We start from the raw sequence: 18654 nt of genomic DNA on the forward strand, positions 1-18654 counted from the left end.
ATGCTGCCTGACTTGCTGAGTGTTTCCACATTTTCTGTTTATGTTTGAGATTTCCAGCATTGGCAGTATTTTCTTTTTTCTTTATAATTTCAGTTGACTAAAGGAAACCTGGAATTAAAATCAGGTACATTTAAAGTAAAAAATACCACCATTATTTAGTCAAGCTTCACTCTTCCCCACAGCTCTGAGAAAAAGTAATTGCTTTTTAAGTTAAAAGAATTTAAAAACACATCAAACAAAAAATAAAGTAGAATCTACTTGCAGTGTTCACCACTTGTAGCAAATAGCTGGAACTGTTGCTCAATTTTGAAATGTAAAAAGCGTACTTGATTCAATGCTGCAGTTCTATACCTGTTTGTGGTACTCACTGTACATCGGTTATGCCACATGTAAAAGCTCAGAAGGACAAACATTTCCAGAGTACTTATTGGGTGGACCCTGAGAAGGATTTTTTTTTAAATCCCAGCAATTTAGCTGTCTGGAAAGTTTTTTGATGGGGACCTGGCTTGTTTGAAGCAGATTCTGTTCCTACATCCACCAGCTCTGAAATTAATGACATGGACGTGGGTGTACAGGGCACAATTTCAAAATTTGCGGATGACACATAACTTGGAAGTATAGTGAACAGTGAGGAGGAGACATAGACAGGCTGGTGAAATGGGTGGACATGTGGCAGATGAAATTTAACGCAGAACAGTGTGAAGTGATACATTTTGGTAGAAAGAATGAAAAGAGGACATATAAACTAAATGGTACAATCCAAAAGGGGGTGCACGAACAGAGAGACCTAGGGCTAAGTGTACAGAAATCGTGGAAGGTGGCAGGGCAGGTTGAGAAAGCAGTTAAAAAGACTTATGGGATCCTGGGCTTCATAAATAGAGGTGTAGAGTACAAAAGTGTGGAAATTATGATGAACATGTATAAAACACTGGTTAAACCCCAAGTGGAGTACTGTGTCCAATTCTGGGCACCACACTTTAGGAAGGACGTGAAGGTCTTAGAAAAGGTGCACAAAAGTTTTACAAGAATGATTCCAGGAATAAGGGACTTCAGTTATGTTGATAAACTGGAGAAGCTGGGGTTCTTCTTGGAGCAGAGAACATTGAGAGGAGATTTGATAGAAGTTTTCAAAATCATGAGGGGTCTGGACAGAGTAGCTCGAGAGAAAGTATTCCCATTGGCAGAAGGAATGAGAAGCAGAGCACACAGATTTAAGATAATTGACAAAAGAACCAAAGGTGATGTAAAAAAAAAACTTTTCATGCAGCGAGTTCATAGAATCATAGAAATTTACAGCATGGAAGGAGGCCATTTCGGCCCATCGTGTCTGTGCTGGCCGACCAAGAGCTATCCAGCCTAACCCCACTTTCCAGTTCTTGGTCCATAGCCTGGTAGGTTACGGCACTTTAAGTGCACATCCAAGTATTTCTTAAATGTGGTGAGGGTTTCTGCCTCTACCACCCTTTCAGGCAGTGAGTTCCAGATCCCACCACCCTCTGGGTGAAGACATTTCCCCTCATATCTCCTCTAAACCTCCCCCCAATTACTTTAAATCTATGCCCCATGATTGTTGACCTCTTTGTCCTTCCTATCTGCCCTATCCAGGCCCCTCATAATTTTAAAGACCTCAATCAGGTCCTCCTCAGACTCCTCTGTTCCAAAGAAAACAGACCTAGCATCTCCAATCTTTCCTCATAGCCAAAATTCTCCAGTCCAGGCAACATTCTTGTAAATCTCCTCTGCACCCTTTCCAGTGCAGTCACATCTTTCCTGTAATGTGGTGACCAGAACTGCACACAGTACTCCAGCTGTGGCCTAACCAGAGTTTTATACAATTCAAACATTACCTTGCTATTGTATTCCATGCCTCGACTTATAAAGGCAAGTATTCCATATGCCTTCTTAACCACCTTATCTTATTGGCCTGCTACCTTCAGAGATCTGTGGACCTGCACTCCAAGGTCCCTTTGTTCCTTACACTTTCCAGTGTTGTACCATTTAATGTGTATTCCCTTGCCTTGTTAGACCTCCCCAAATGCTTACCTAACATTTATCTCGATTGAATTCAATTTGCCACTGTTCTGCACACTTGACCAGTACATTGATATCTTCCTGCAGTACACAGCATTCTTCTTCATTATCAACCATGTAGCCTATTTTAGTGTCAGCTGCAAACTTCTTAATTATTCAACATTCAAGTCCAAGTGATTGATATGTACCACAAAAAGCAAAGGACCCAGCACTGAGCCCTACGGAACCCCACTGGATATAGCCTTCCAGTTAGGTTCTGGAATGCACTGCCTGAAAGGTTGGTAGAGGCAGATTCAATCTTATCTTTCAAAAGGGAGTTGGATAAGTATCTGAAGGAAAACAAATTGCAGGGCTACAAGGAAAGGACAGGAGAGTGGGACTAGCTGAGAGTCGGCATGGGTTCGATGGGCCGAATGGCCGCCTTCCGTGATGTAATCATTCTATGATTCAATGGGCCCAAGTTTCCACAAGAAAAAAAACGGGCGCCCCTCCGAGCTGGGCACCCGTTTTTCGCGCCTAAAACGGCGCCTAAAAAAATCCTCGGTATTCTCCACCAACTTACAGGTCCTCTGGCCCTCGGCGCAGCCAGCACGAAATGTGGGGGGGGCGGAGCCAGGTCCCGGCGCTGAAAACAGTGCCGGGACCTCTGCACATGCCCGCTACAGTCGGCACGCAAGTGCAGTAGCTCCAGGCGCCGAACTGTGTGGGAGGGGCCCGAAGCACGCAGCCCCTAGCCCTGGCTGAATGGCCTCACTGGGGCTGCGTGAATGATGCTCCTCCCACGGCCAGCTCCTGCTCCCCCCGACCAGACACGACACTCGCTCCCCCCCCCCTCGCCGACCAGACCCGACCCGACACCCGCTCCCCCCTCCCTCCCTCCCTCCCTCTCTCTCTCTCCATTCCTCCCTCCCTCCCTTCCTCCCCCCTCCCTCCCCTCTCCCTCCCTCCCCTCTCCCTCCCTCCCCTCTCTCTCCCTCCCTCCCTCCCCTCTCTCTTTCTCCCTCCCTCCCCTCTCTCTCTCCCTCCCCTCTCTCTCCCTCCCTCCCTCCCCTCTCTCTCTCTCCCTCCCTCCCCTCTCACTTTCTCCCTCCCTCCCCTCTCTCTCTCTCCCTCCCCTCTCTCTCTCTCCCTCCCTCCCCTCTCTCTCTCTCTCTCCCTCCCTCTCTCTCTCTCTCCCTCCCTCCCTCCCCCTCTCCCTCCCTCCCCTCTCTCTCTCCCTCCCCTCTCTCTCTCCCTCCCCTCTCTCTCTCCCTCACTCTCTCTCTCTCCCTCCCTCCCTCTCTCTCTCTCTCTCTCTCTCCCCCTCCCTCCCCCACTCCCTCTCCCTCCCTCCCACCCTCTCTCTCCCTCCCTCCCTCTCTCTCTCTCCCTCCCCTCTTTCTCTCTCCCTCCCTCCCCTCTCTCTCTCCCTCCCTCCCCTCTCTCTCCCTCCCTCCCCTCTCTCTCTCTCCCTCCCTCCCTCCCCCCCCTCTCTCTCTCTCCCTCCCTCCCCCCCTCGCTCGCTTTCTCCCTCCCTCCCCCCCTCGCTCTCCCTCCCTCCCTCCCTCCCTCCCTCTCTCTCCCTCCCCCCCCTCCCTCTCTCTCCCTCCCCCCCCCTCTCTCTCCCTCCCCCCTCCCTCCCTCTCTCTCCCTCCCTCTCTCTCTCTCCCCCTCCCGCTCAGCGGCACGAACGGCTGCAGAATTCTCCCTGGCTGAAGCACTTTCACACAGGCAGGAAGATGGTTTATTTAATCTTTTCTTGGCTTATAAATGTTTATTCAGGTTGGATTTATTTGTATAATATTTGTAGAAGTATAATTAAGGATTTATTGTCGAATTTAATGAGTTCCCTTCCCTCCCCCCTCCCCCCCCACCTCGTTCTGGACGCCTAATTTGTAACCTGCGCCTGATTTTTTAATGTGTAGAACAGGTTTTTTCAGTTCTACAAAAATCTTCACTGGCTCCATTCTACTTTAGTTTGGAGTACATTTTCACTGTGGAAACTTTCAAATCAGGCGTCAGTGGCCGGACACGCCCCCTTTTGAAGAAAAAATTCTGTTCTAAACTAGAACTGTTCTACCTGACTAGAAGTGCAGAAAAAAAAATGTGGAGAATTGCGATTTCTAAAATAGTCCGTTCTCCACCAGTTGCTCCTAAAAATCAGGCGCGAATCATGTGGAAACTTGGGCCCTATAATTCTATCCGAGAGAGCAAGCAGTGACAAAAGTGAGCCCTTCAGAGCATACAAGTTGCCTTTGCCTCCACTGTAAAGATCCAAGTTGTGGTCACACAGTGAGTTGTTGGAGATAGCAGTTTTCCGGAGCCACTTTTTGCCATTAATGCATAGAAAATTTACTATGCTTGAATGGCTTAATTCTGTGTTGTAACTTATATGTATAAATCTCTGAGAATTATTGGGTCTCTCTGTGAGAGGGAGCTGCTGCTGTTGGGCATCTCTATTGATGAGAGGAGAGGGAGCGAGAGCTGAGGTCTGCTCACAGCTGCACTTTGTGTTCATTGAACGCAGAGAGAATGCATTTACTCACAGGCAAACCACAGGTACGATACACGAATAGCAAATTCTATTTCCTTATTTTCTGCCCGGTTGCTCGAAGCAGTGTTTGGGAGATTAATCTTTCATTCCTGGAGACTCCAGAACAATCGGAACGGTTGGCAACCCTGCCCTGCTCACACACTGGGAGCTAAAGGGTGGGAATTCAAATGACATTCCACACTCCATTTCAATGAAAAATGGCTGGAGGGAAAATTTATTCAGAGGGGGAAAAAAAAGTCCAACTGAGGTTTCTAGCCACTTCATTCTCAAAACAACCTGATAGTTCACTCACAGGTAGGCTACAGACTTAGGAAAATATGTTGTGAAAGGATGGGGCTGGGGAAGGGAATCAAATAAAAAAAGGAATATAAAATTCCTAACTGGTATAGAAAAGGTATTACAGTTACTTACACAAAATGCCTGCAGCCAAAATACAAACAGCTATTATTTGGGACCTTTACTCAAGCCCACCCTAACCTGCTTGCGGAAGGATGCCCTACCTCGAGCCTATTGGTCTCCACGCTCACTCGTCAAACCTCCACCTCCTGTCATTGGTCCACTGACTCTGTCCAACAACTTCCCTGTTTACTCCTGGATTGCTTGCAGCTATGCCTGGGAGATGACCTGTCATTGTCCTGGAGTCTCCAGGACAATCAGGAGGGTTGGCAACCCTACATTTACCTTGCTGCCAGACCCCTCAGATCCTCCGGTCTGAAGGCCGCCAGGTGCAAGGGCTACCCCCAACTTTTTCAGGCACACATTCAAAGGATACCCAGCTGATATTTCCAGAGGAAAATTATGTGAATGGTGTCATTTAGCCCCTACCTCCCCATTTCTATGCCTTTGCAATGTTTGCACCTATTATAGGCATCATGGGTCTCTGCCCCTTTTTCTTCTTTGCCCCTGGGAAATGAGGGTTCCCTCGGCAAATAGGAGAGGAATATTGTAGTTTTTGATCAGTGGAATTCTCCTGCATGGGAGCATGTTTTCAACCCATTTGCAACACATGACCTTGTCCCAAGCTGATCTTGAAGCTGTAATCCCTGTATTCAGTCCACATGGGCTAAGCAATCCTGATTGCAACAGCCAGCTAATGAAAATTAATAATATGTTGTATGTTTATTATAATTGTCTAAAATATTAATAGCTGTTTCAGCACCAAATTGTTCACACTAATAAAATTGATCATCTAATGTAAAGATTTTTGTTATGACCTATAAATTAATGTATATAAAGATACTTGACTGAACAATGAATAGTGCTCACTCTACTACAGAAAGCTCACGCCAGTCAGTCTGGTGACCTCAGTTCGACAGAATATAAGAGAGTTGCTGAAATTTTATGAGGCTATAGTTACTATGGCTTTGAATTGCCAATTCTTAATAAAATCTTCTCCAGAGAATAATGATCTTGCAGTATCTAATCCGCAGTGTTAGAATTACATAGGGTTACATAAGAAACAGGTAATTCGGCCCATTCAGTCCATGCCGGCTTTTATGCTCCACTCGAGACTCCTCCTATCTTTCCTCATCTAAATCAATCAGCATAACCCTCTATTCCCTTCTCCCTCATATGCTTGTCTAGCTTCCCCTTAAATGCATCTATACTATTTGCTTCAACCACTCCCTGGAATAGCGAGTTCCACATTCTCACCACTCTTTAGGTAAAGATGTTTCTTCTGAATTCCCTATTAGATTTCTTGGTGACTATCTTATATTGATGGCCTCTAGTTATGCTCTTTCCCACAAGTGGAAACATTCTCTCTGCATCCACACTATCAAAACCTTTCATTATTTTATTAGACCTCTATTAGGTCATCCCTCAGCCTTTTTTCAAGAGAAAAGTGACCCAGCCTGCCCATCCTTCCCTGATATGTATACCTCACATTTCTGGTATCATCCTTGTAAATCTTTTCTGTACCCTCTCCGGTGTCACTATATCCTTTTTATAATATGGCGATCAGAACTCTACGCAGTACCATAAGTGTGGTCTAACCAAGGTTCGATACAGGTTTAGCATTACTTCCCCACGTTTCAATTCTTAGGGGCCGAAATTGACCTCCAACCAGAAAGTAAGCACACTCACTGATTCCTTCGGTCTGTCTCTGCTCCCGGGGTGGAGATTGGACCGATATTCACCTCTTTGGTGTTTATTTCCGGTCAGGGCGGTGCTGAGGGGCGGAAGTGCCGTTGCAGCGGGGTGGTCGTTGCTCTGGGTCATCAACGAGGTTGAGGACCGCTGCGAACTCTGCGTGGGGTTTACTTAGGGCCAGTGGGCCACCAAGGAGGGTTTCGGCCGGGCCAGCGGACTGGCACCCAAGAGGGTGTACCGGGCTGCCTGTTAGTGGCCCGATCGAATCCATGGGCATCATTGTCGGGCTAACCTGGCAGTTGGCCGACAATTAAAATAATATGGTGACAAGGCACACACAGCTTTCTGCAGGAGAAAGCTGTCAGTGGCACCGACTGGTGTCGCTCCACTCTCGCGGGGCAATTTTCCGTGGGGGTTGGAAAGGGGGTCGCCGCTGGTCGGAAGGTGGTTGGCCCGCTAGTCGGAAGGGGGTTGGCATGTGCCCAACGGGCGACAGCGCAAGTGGCATGGAAACCCGTTCCCATTCCCGTCACCCTCGACCCGGAGGCAATATTGAATGGGTCGACCCATCCGTCTACCGCCGGTCGGTGAGGCCTATGTTCCATTACCTCTCAGTGGCGGTAATAGAGCCTAAGGAGTGGGGCAATTTCGGCCCCTATTCTTCGAGAAATAAATCCTAGTGGTTGGTTTGCTTTTTTTATGGCCTTGCTAACCTGTGTCACAATTTTTAGTGATTGGTGCATTTGTAACCCAAGATCCCTTTGTTCCACTACCCACCTCGACTCGCATCCTCCCTAATCTTCCTACCAAAATATAATACCTGAGTTGAACTTCAATATATTCAAACATAAAAATGTCAACATTTTAAATTGCGTGCTTTGTCTGGAAATTTGAATGAACAGATTGGCAATCAATAACTAGTGGGGTGCCACAGGGATCAGTGCTGGGACCCCAACTATTTACAATTTATATTAATGACTTGGAAGAAGATACTGAGTGTAACGTAGCCAACCAAGTTTGCTGACGATACAAAGATGGGAGGAAAAGCAATGTGTGAGGAGGACACAAAAAAATCTGCAAATAGACATAGACAGGCTAAGTGAGTGGGCAAAAATTTGGCAGATGGAGTATAATGTTGGAAAATGTGAGGTCATGCACTTTGGCAGAAAAAAATCAAAGAGCAAGTTATTATTTTAATGGAGAAAGATTGCAAAGTGCTGCAGTACGGCGGGACCTGGGGGTACTTGTGCATGAAACACAAAAGGATAATATGGAGGTACAGCAAGTGATCAGGAAGGCCAATGGAATCTTGGCCTTTATTGCAAAGGGGATGGAGTATAAAAGCAGGGAAGTCTTGTTAACAGTTATATAGGGTATTGGTGAGGCACACCTGGAATACTGCATGCAGTTTTGGTTTCCATATTTACGAAAGGATATACTTGCTTTGGAGGCAGTTCAGAGAAAGTTCACTAGGTTGATTCTGGAGATGAGGGGGTTGACTTATGAGGAAAGGTTGAGTAGTTTGCGCCTCTACTCATTGGAATTCAGAAGAATGAGAGGTGATCTTATCAAAACGTATAAGATTATGAGGGGGCTTGACAAGATGAATGCAGAGAGAATGTTTCCATTGATAGGGGAGACTAGAACTAGAGGGCATAATCTTAGAATAAGGGGCCGCCCATTTAAAACTGAGATGAGGAGAAATCTATGGAATTCGCTGCCTCAGAGAGCTGTGGAAGCTGGGACATTGAATAAATTTAAGACAGAAATAGACAGTTTCTTAAACGATAAGGGAACCAGGGGTTATAGGGAGTGGGCAGGTAAGTGGACCTGAGTCCATGATCGGATCAGCCATGATCGTATTAAATGGTGGAGCAGCTCAAGGGGTCGTATGACCTACTCCTGCTCCTATTTCTTATGTTCTTATGTTCATTGAAACACCTGTGAACTCATCCCTTTTTGGAGTGGAAGTAAGTCATCCTCGATAAGAGGGACTGCCTAAGAAGACTCTCTGTGCAAGAAATAGCAGAAAACAACACATGTGCCTCTTTTTCTCACGCACTTAGGATATTTTTTTAGGATTAACATGCTGTTTCAGAATTATTTCTGTATCTGGCAATATGTAAATGATTTAATTCTGGCATGTTTAGAGAAAGCCTGCATGAAAACCTTTTGCCGATAATTATACTGAATTGACCATGCTCATTAAGTAAAGATATTTAGAATCCACCAAAGGTTTACTTAAGTTAAAGATAGTGCCAAACTCCTGAAATGCATCTACTTGTTCTTTAGAAAAGTCAAGGGTATGTAGCCTCGGCGTTAGGGTAAATCTATTTCAGGGATGACCATTTTGTTGAAGGGGAATGTTTAATTTGAGGTGAAAGGCCATGTACTAGATGGATTTTCTATGCCAAGAATGATTTATTTGGGGGCTGATACTGGTCTTAATGTTGTCCCTGCTGTAGCTGGTGCTGCTGTCCTTTGTTTACATGTGCTGGTTATTCCAGTCTTTCAATGCCTGACGATGATTAAAATGGATTTGTTAAGAACATATATTCAGCTGTAATCCGTCACTTGTATACCCCATCCGCACCCTCCCCCCCCCTTGCAATGGCTGCCCCTGACAACGCTCTTGGCTCTGTGCCTGCAAACTTGATCGTGGGAAGTAGTCGGAAAATAGTCAATGGCAAGGGACAGCAGCACCAGCCACGGCAGAGGTATCATTAAGACCAGTGTCCTGAAACATATCAACCCCCAAAGAAATCCTTACTTGGCATGACAAATTCATCTAGTACAAGTAACCTTTCACTTCAAATTAAACATTGCTCTTCAACAAAATAAATTTACCCAAACCTAAACCGGACTCTTAAGTCTAAGTTGAGCCTATCCCATAGCCCAGCATTTGCTCCCAGCTAAGCCCCAGCACGCATTTAACAAAAAAGACAAAGTTATCCCCAACCCTAACTTGGAAAGATTTTGTACAGTGGCAGATTACGAGGCTGCCAGAAATGGCAGCAGCAAAGCAGGAGGGAGCAGCAACTAGAGAGGCAGAAGTGCTAATAAGGCAGAAGGACTCCAGCAGTGATGGATACTGATTTATGACCATAAATTGGAATCAAACAAGGCTTGGTCAATCTTGTGCCAGCCACTGCAGTTATACGAATGACCCAGTTTATTATATTTTTCAGTGTAAAGCATCATTAAGTAACATTTTTTAACTAAAGCTAGACTGTTTCAAGCTGTGATATAAACTTGTGGATGAAAATGTCAATAACGAAGTAGCTTTATATTTAAGACTACTTCACTTCATGAAACGTTACAGGGACACCCTCAAATCCTCCCTGAAAAAGTGCAACATCCCCACTGATGGGAGTCCCCGGCCAAAGCCTGCCCTAAGTGGAGGAAATGCATCCGGGAGGGCGCTGAGCACCTCGAGTCTCATCGCCGAGAGCATGCAGAAATCAAGCGCAGACAATGGAAAGAGTGTGCAGCAAACCTGTCCCACCCATCCTTTCCCTCAACGACTATCTGTCCCACCTATAACAGGGAGTGTGGTTCTCGTATTGGACTGTTCAGCCACGTAAGAACTCATTTTAAGAGTGGAAGCAAGTCTTCCTTGATTCCGAGGGACTGCCTATGATGATGATGATGACTTCATGATAGCCAAATCCCAACCTGGAATTAGATACTCTACCATGGTTAGTTACAAAACTAAACAGTTGCCTACCCACTGTTTGCCAGAATACTGACATGTCACTATCATCAGGTCACCTGTGAAATAATAATAGGAAGTCAAAGGATAGCACTGAAAACATCAGATTAACAACAACAACTTGCATTTATATAGCATCTTTAACATAGTAAAATGTCCCCAGGCGCTTCACAGGAATGTTATCCAGTAGAATTTGACACTGTGCCACAAAAGGAGATACTAGGGCAGGAAAGGGCTAGGTTTTAGGGAGTGTCTTAAAGGAGGAAAGAGAGGCGGAGAGGTTTAGGGAGTGAATTCGGGAACTTACGGCCTCGGCCTTAAAATGTAGTGTATGAAACGGGAAAAAATAGGCTATGTTTACTTAAAGTAATTGCATTTAACACCCTGAAACGGTGCTTAGCAGTACGAGGGGAACAGATGACCTTTGAAGACAGTTCTGAGATGCTAACTCACTGCTGACCACGCTCCTCATGAAGATAAGTCCCTTTAATAAAGAGTTCGCCTGAACAAGTTGTAACCCAGGAATTGTGGCAATAAGGCAGTCAGGGTTAGTAGGAACCTGAAGTACCAGCATGTCGAGAGAGCCACAGTACATAAGAGAACATGGCAAAATACTAGATGGCTCACTAATAAGATCAAAGATAATATTGTCTACAGTAGTATGGATATGCTCTGGAAACACATGGTAATAAGTCTGCAGAAACAGGCACAAAAAACTCTTCATAATCTTGCAAGATTCAACAGCCAATGGGAAAAGGCCATCATTGGAAATATCACAAGAAAATGAAGAACTGGTACAATAAATGTCCAATGAGGTAATAACTGTAACAATGTCTCCCAGCCCACTTAACAGCTGACACCTGAGTTTCAAAAAATTAAGTCCTTGCCTTCCTTGAGCTGTCGGGTTTCCCAAGGCTTGGGAAACCCAGCTGGCCAGATGGGAATTTAACTGTGAGACTCCCAGCCTCATTATAATATTTAAATAGCCAACCCGCCTCCTGAGAGCGAGATATCTGACTGCCCCTTGTGCCACCTCCATTAAACCCGGAAGTGGGCGGATTGGAGGCGGGTTAGGGGCGGGCTTGAGACCCCAATCCACCCATTTTTGGGAGTTAAAATTGTCCCTATAGTTTAAGCGTCCACTTCCATCTCTGTCCACTCTATCGCTCCCTGAAATGAGAAATTAACTACTTGAGTTTAAAGCAAGGGTCTCTAAAACAAGATACTTTGAAAGGGCTGGATTTTCAGCCTTTTGTGTTTTCACCCATTTCCGGGCATAATTCACGGCGATTCAAAAATTTAGCACCGGGTTAACGTTAGTGCCAGAGTGTGCAACTTTTGCCAAATGAAAGTTGATGAGGAGCGTTAGTGCTAATTCCAGCGTTGCACCACACAATTTGCGCACCAGAGCCGAAAGTTCCGGCGCTAAAAAAATCGTCTGTCCTGCACATGGCAAATTTTTTTTTTCCTTCCCACGCTTCTGGTCTGCTGTCTGATCGCAAACTCAAATGCAGGGCGCAGCCGCACACATGCGCAGTACAACCGGGGCTGAATCATAGAATCATAGAAATTTATAGCATGGAAGGAGGCCATTTCGTCCCATCATGTCCGTGCCAGCCGACCAAGAGCTATCCAGCCTAATCCCACTTTTCAGCTCTTGGTCCGTAGCCCTGTAGGTTAAGGCACTTTAAGTGCACATCTATGTATCTTTTAAATGTGGTGAGGGTTTCTCCCTCAACCTTCTTTTCAGGCAGTGAGTTCCAGACCCCCACCACCCTCTGGGTGAAGAAATTTACCCTCATATCTCCTCTAAACCTGCCCCCAATTACTTTAAATCTATGCCCCCTGGTTGTTGACCCCTCTGCCAAGGGAAACAGATCCTTCCTATCCACTCTATCCACGCCCCTCATAATTTTATGCACCTCAACCAGGTCTCCCCTCAGCCTCTTCTGTTCCAAAGAAAACAGACCTAGCATCTCCAACCTATCCTCATAGCCATAATTCTCCAGTCCAGGCAACATTCTTGTAAGTCTCCTCTGCACCCTTTCCAGTGCCATCATATCTTTCCTGTAATGTGGTGACCAGAACTGCACACAGTACTCCAGCGAGGGCCTAACCAATGTTTTATACAGTTCAAGCATAACGTCCACGCTATTGTATTGCCTCGACTTATAATGGCAATTGTAAGGGGAATAGATAGGCGTTTCTGCAGCCGCAACTGAGACTCCAGGATGGTATGTTGCCTCCCTGATGCAAGGGTCAAGGATGTCTCGGAGCGGGTGCAGAACATTCTGAAAAGGGAAGGTGAACAGCCAGTTGTCGTGGTGCATATAGGTACCAATGATATAGGTAAAAAACGTGATGAGGTCCTACGAGAAGAATTTAGGGAGCTAGGAGTTAAATTAAAAAGTAGGACCTCAAAAGTAGTAATCTCAGGATTGCTACCAGTGCCACATGCTAGTCAGATTAAGAATCGCAGGATAGCTCAGATGAATACGTGACTTGAGCAGTGGTGCATAAGGGAGGGATTCAAATTCCTGGGGCATTGAAACTGGTTCTGGGGGAGGTGGGACCACTGCAAACCGAACGGGCTGCACCTGGGCCAGGACCGGAACCAATGTCCTAGGGGGAGTGTTTGCTAGTGCTGTTGGGGAGGAGTTAAACTAATATGGCAGGGGGATGGGAACCAATGCAGGGAGACAGAGGGAAATAAAATGGAGTCAAAAGCAAAAGATAGAAAGGAGAATAGTAAAAGTGGAGGGCAGAGAAACCCAATGCAAAAAAACAAAAAGGACCACATTACAGCAAAATTCTAAAGGGGCAAAGTGTGTTGAAAAGACAAGCCTGAAGGCTCTGTGCCTCAATGCGAGGAGTATTCTGAATAAGGTGGATGAATTAATTGCGCTGACAGCAGTCAACGGATACGATGTGATTGGCATCACGGTATCATGGCTCCATAAGAACATAAGAACATAAGAATTAGGAACAGGAGTAGGCCATCTAGCCCCTCGAGCCTGCTCCGCCATTCAACAAGATCATGGCTGATCTGGCCGTGGACTCAGCTCCATTTATCCGCTCGCTCCCCGTAACCCTTAATTCCCTTATTGGTTAAAAATCTATCTATCTGTGATTTGAATACATTCAATGAGCTAGCCTCAACTGCTTCCTTGGGCAGAGAATTCCACAGATTCACAACCCTCTGGGAGAAGAAATTCCTTCTCAACTCGGTTTTAAATTGGCTCCCCCGTATTTTGAGGCTGTGCCCCCTAGTTCTAGTCTCCCCGACCAGTGGAAACAACCTCTCTGCCTCGATCTTGTCCATCCCTTTCATTATTTTAAATATTTCTATAAGATCACCCCTCATCCTTCTGAACTCCAACGAGTAAAGACCCAGTCTACTCAATCTATCATCATAAGGTAACCCCCTCATCTCCGGAATCAGCCTAGTGAATCGTTTCTGTACCGCCTCCAAATCTAGTATATCCTTCCTTAAGTAAGGTGACCAAAACTGCACGCAGTACTCCAGGTGCGGCCTCACCAATACCCTGTACAGTTGCAGCAGGACCTCCCTGCTTTTGTACTCCATCCCACTCGCAATGAAGGCCAACATTCCATTCGCCTTCCTGATTACTTGCTGCACCTGCAAACTAACTTTTTGGGATTCATGCACAAGGACCCCCAGGTCCCTCTGCACGCAGCATGTTGTAATTTCTCCCCATTCAAATAATATTCCCTTTTACTGTTTTTTTTCCCCAAGGTAGATGACCTCACATTTTCCGACATTGTATTCCATCTGCCAAACCTTAGCCCATTCGCTTAACCTATCTAAATCTCTTTGCAGCCTCTCTGTGTCCTCTACACAACCCGCTTTCCCACTAATCTTTGTGTTATCTGCAAACTTTGTTACACTACACTCTGTCCCCTCTTCCAGGTCATCTATGTATATTGTAAACAGTTGTGGTCCCAGCACCGATCCCTGTGGCACACCACTAACCGCCAATTTTCAACCCGAAAAGGACCCATTTATCCCGACTCTCTGCTTTCTGTTAGCTAGCCAATTCTCTATCCATGCTAATACATTTCCTCTGACTCCGCGTACCTTTATCTTCTGCAGTAACCTTTTGTGTGGCACCTTATCGAATGCCTTTTGGAAATTTAAATACATCACATCTATTGGAAAACGTCTATCCACCATGCTCATTATATCCTCAAAGAATTCCAGTAAATTAGTTAAACATGATTTCCCCTTCATGAATCCATGTTGCGTCTGTTTGATTGCACAATTCCTATCTAGATGTCCCACTATTTCTTCCTTAATGATAGTTTCAAGCATTTTCCCCACTACGTATGTTAAACTAACCGGCTTATAGTTACCTGCCTTTTGTCTGTCCCCTTTTTTAAACAGAGACGTTACATTAGCTGCTTTCCAATCCATTGGTACCTCCCCAGAGTCCAGAGAATTTTGGTAGATTATAACAAATGCATCTGCTATAACTTCCGCCATTTCTTTTAATACCAGGGGGACCAAGGCTGGGAACTCAACATCCAAGGGTATTCAGCATTTAGGAAGGATAGACAGAAAGGAAAAGGAGGCGGTATAGCGTTGCTGGTTAAAGAGGAAATCAATGCAATTGTAAGGAAGGACATTAGCTTGGATGATGTGGAATCGGTATAGGTGAAGCTACGGAATACCAAAGGGCAGAAAACGTTAGTGGGAGTTGTGTACAGGCCACCAAATAGTAGTAGTGAGGTTGGGGACAGCATCAAACAAGAAATAAGGGAGGTGTGCAATAAAGGTACAGCAGTAATTATGGGCGACTTTAATCTACATATTGATTGGACTAACCTAACTGGTAGCAATGCAGTGGAGGAGGATTTCCTGGAGTGTATTAGGGATGGTTTTCTTGACCAATATGTCAAGGAATCAACCAGAGAGCTTGCCATCCTAGAGGGGATGATGTCTACTGAGAAGGGACTAATTAGCAATCTTGTTGTGCGAGGCCCCTTGGGGAAGAGTGACCATAATATGGTAGAATTCCTTATGGAATCAATCATTAAGGATGAAATAGCAGCGCATTTGGAAAGCAGTGACAGGATCGGACCAAGTCAGCATGGATTTATGAAAGGGAAATCATGCTTGACAAATCTTCTGAAATTTTTTGAGGATGTAACTTGCAGAGTGGACAAGGGAGAACCAGTGGATGTGGTGTATTTGGACTTCCAACATCTTCCCCACTACTGATGTCAGGATAACCGGTCTATAATTACCCGTTTTCTCTCTCCCTCCTTTTTTAAAAAGTGGGGTTACATTAGCGACCCTCCAGTCCATAGGAACTGTTACAGAGTCGATAGATTGTTGGAAAATGATCACCAATGCATGCAGTATTTCTAGGGCCACTTCCTTAAGTACTCTGGGATGCAGGAATTTATCATGGAGGTCGAAGAGTCAAGACAGCGTGCCAGGCGATTTAGCCAGGAAGCTAACGAAGTTCTGTTGGGGGCTGTGGAGAGAAGATGGCAGGAGTTGCATCGCAGGGGTGGATCTAGACCCCTGCCATTCATTTTTAAACACATGCGGAGAGAAAACACTGAGGAGGTCTCTGCCTCAGAACCTTGGGGAAGCCAGCAAATCATCCAAAACCTACAGCCCTCTCATTTTGGGTCTCCTTGGTCATTGGCAAGTTTATGAAGTCCATCCTGCATGCGTACAGTGCAGTAGTCACCTGGCGAATGTAGCAATGTGTAGCATGCTGCGAGATGGAGCATATGTCCCCCGCTGATGCCTGAAAGGAGCCGGAGGCATAGAAGGCAAATGCCGCAGTCACCTTCACCTCGACTGGCAGTGCAGTCCTGTTGCCGCTGGTAGGCTGTAGGTCTGCCTGTATGAGCTGGCACATCTCTGTGACCACCTCTTTTCGGAAGCGCAGCCTTCTAATGCACTATGCCTCAGAGAGCTGCAGGTATGAGCGATGTTACCTATAAACTCGTGGGGGGTAAGGCCTCCTCCCCATACATCTGCAACCTCTTCGATTATGTTGAAAATTATCATCAATAAGCCTTCTTCCAGCTGTATAAATGTAGCAGCCAGGATTACTGACTCCCGACATAGCATGGCCCCCATCTTTTAAAAGGTCCTTAAATGTCCTTTTAAACAAACTATAAACTCACATAAACTTCACAATTAAAAGTATGCAGTAATGCAGCGTTCTTCTCCCAATGCTTTTAATCAGTCAGAACTCCGACTTACTCCTCCATTTTCAAGATGGTGCCGTTTGCGCCTGCTGCGCCCTGGGTCCGACTGCTTTTTGCTGGCGGGTTCCCAGGGGATGCTAAATCAGGCAATATGCTCGAAAGTTCCGACCGGAACGTTAGCACAGCGATGCACGACGATTTATGTCATCCAAACGGCCGCTGCATAACCATTGGCGAAAATTCCGCCCTGGCGAAAAATCTTGTGCGCCTCGTTTCACGCCAAAAAAATTGTTTTTGTGCCCCGCTGAGGTGCTAAATGGAGTGCAAATCTGCCGAAAATCCAGCCCTATATGTGTTTTAGTTTTTCTTTTTAGACATTGGAACTGCTAATTGGTGTATCCAACTTTATAATTCAAGCAAGTTTAATTTTTGTGTATTATATGTGCATAAAATGAATTGCATCTCTGAAATTTGTCACAGACTGCAATTTAAAAAAAGACTGTTTATACTGTGCAACTCATTTAAATTGGCTGTAAAGCCCTTTAGGACATCGTGAGGTCATGAAAGTCACTATATAAATACAAGTTATTTCTTTCTTTTAACTGTCCACATAATGAGGGGATGCATGTTGTAACTGCAAGATTTGTCAATATATTTCAGGCTTTATTGGAAATAATGCGTGAAACTCAAAAGGAGCAGAATGAACAGGGAATGGGTATTTCTTCTGGTTGGGATGTCAGTGTGTCATCAATTTAAAACTGTTACTAAGAAAGCATAAGAAGAAGTTAGGAGAAATGTCTTTACACAGCTGGTTGTTGGACCATATAATACTTTGCCACAGGGAATAGTTGAGGCAAAGAGCACTGCATGTTTTAAGAGAAAACTGCATGAATATTTGATGCAGAGGAAAACACCACCATGGGGAGAAAGCAGGGCAGTAGTGTTAGTTTTGGATTGCTCAAGGGAAGAGCCAGCAGAGACATGATGGGTCAACAAGATAAAAGTTCATGGGGTTGAGGGTAATATATTAGCATGGATAGAGGATTGGCTAACTAACAGAAAACATAGAGTCGGGATAAATGGTTCATTCTCTGGTTGGCAACCAGTAACTATAGGGGTGCCACAGGGATCAGTGCTGGGACCACAACTATTTACAATCTATATTAACGACTTAGAAGAAGGGACTGAGTGTAACTTAGCCAAGTTTGCTGACGATACAAAGATGGGAGGAAAAGCAATGTGTGAGGAGAACACAAAAAATCTGCAGAAGGACATAGACAGGCTAAGTGAGTGGGCAAAAATTTGGCAGAGGGAGTATAATGTTGGAAAGTGTGAGGTCATGCACTTTGGCAGAAAAAAATCAAAGAGCAAATTATTATTTAAATGGAGAAAGATTGCAAAGTGCTGCAGTACAGCGGAACCTGGGGGTACTTGTGTATGAAACACAAAAGGATAGTATGCAGGTACAGCAAGTGATCAGGAAGGCCAATGAAATCTTGGCCTTTATTGCAAAGGGGATGGAGTATAAAAGCAGGAAAGTCTTGCTACAGTTGTACAGGGTATTGGTGAGGCCACACCTGGAATACTGCATGCAGTTTTGGTTTCCATATTTATGAAAGGATACACTTGCTTTGGAGGCAGTTCAGAGAAGGTTCACTCTGTTGATTCCGGAGATGAGGGGGTTGACATGAAGAAAAGCTGAGTAGGTTGGGCCTCTACTTATTGGAATTCAGAAGAATGAGAGGTGATCTTATCGAAACGTGTAAGATTATGAGGGGGCTTGACAAGGTGGATGCAGAGAGGATGTTTCCACTGATGGGGGAGACTAGAACTAGAGGGCATGATCTTAGAATAAGGGGCCGCCCATTTAAAACTGAGATGAGGAGAAATTTCTTCTCTCAGAGGGTTGTAAATCTATGAAATTCGCTGCCTCAGAGAGCTGTGGAAGCTGAGACATTGAATAAATTTAAGCTAGAAATAGACAGTTTCTTAAACAATAAGGGGTTATGGGAGCGGGCGGGGAAGTAGAGCTGAATCCATGATCAGATCAGCCATGATCTTATTGAATGGCGGAGCAGGCTCGAGGGGCCGTATG

This window comes from Pristiophorus japonicus, chromosome 7 (genome assembly GCF_044704955.1).
Source record: "Pristiophorus japonicus isolate sPriJap1 chromosome 7, sPriJap1.hap1, whole genome shotgun sequence".
In the NCBI taxonomy this organism is placed as follows: Eukaryota; Metazoa; Chordata; class Chondrichthyes; family Pristiophoridae; genus Pristiophorus; species Pristiophorus japonicus.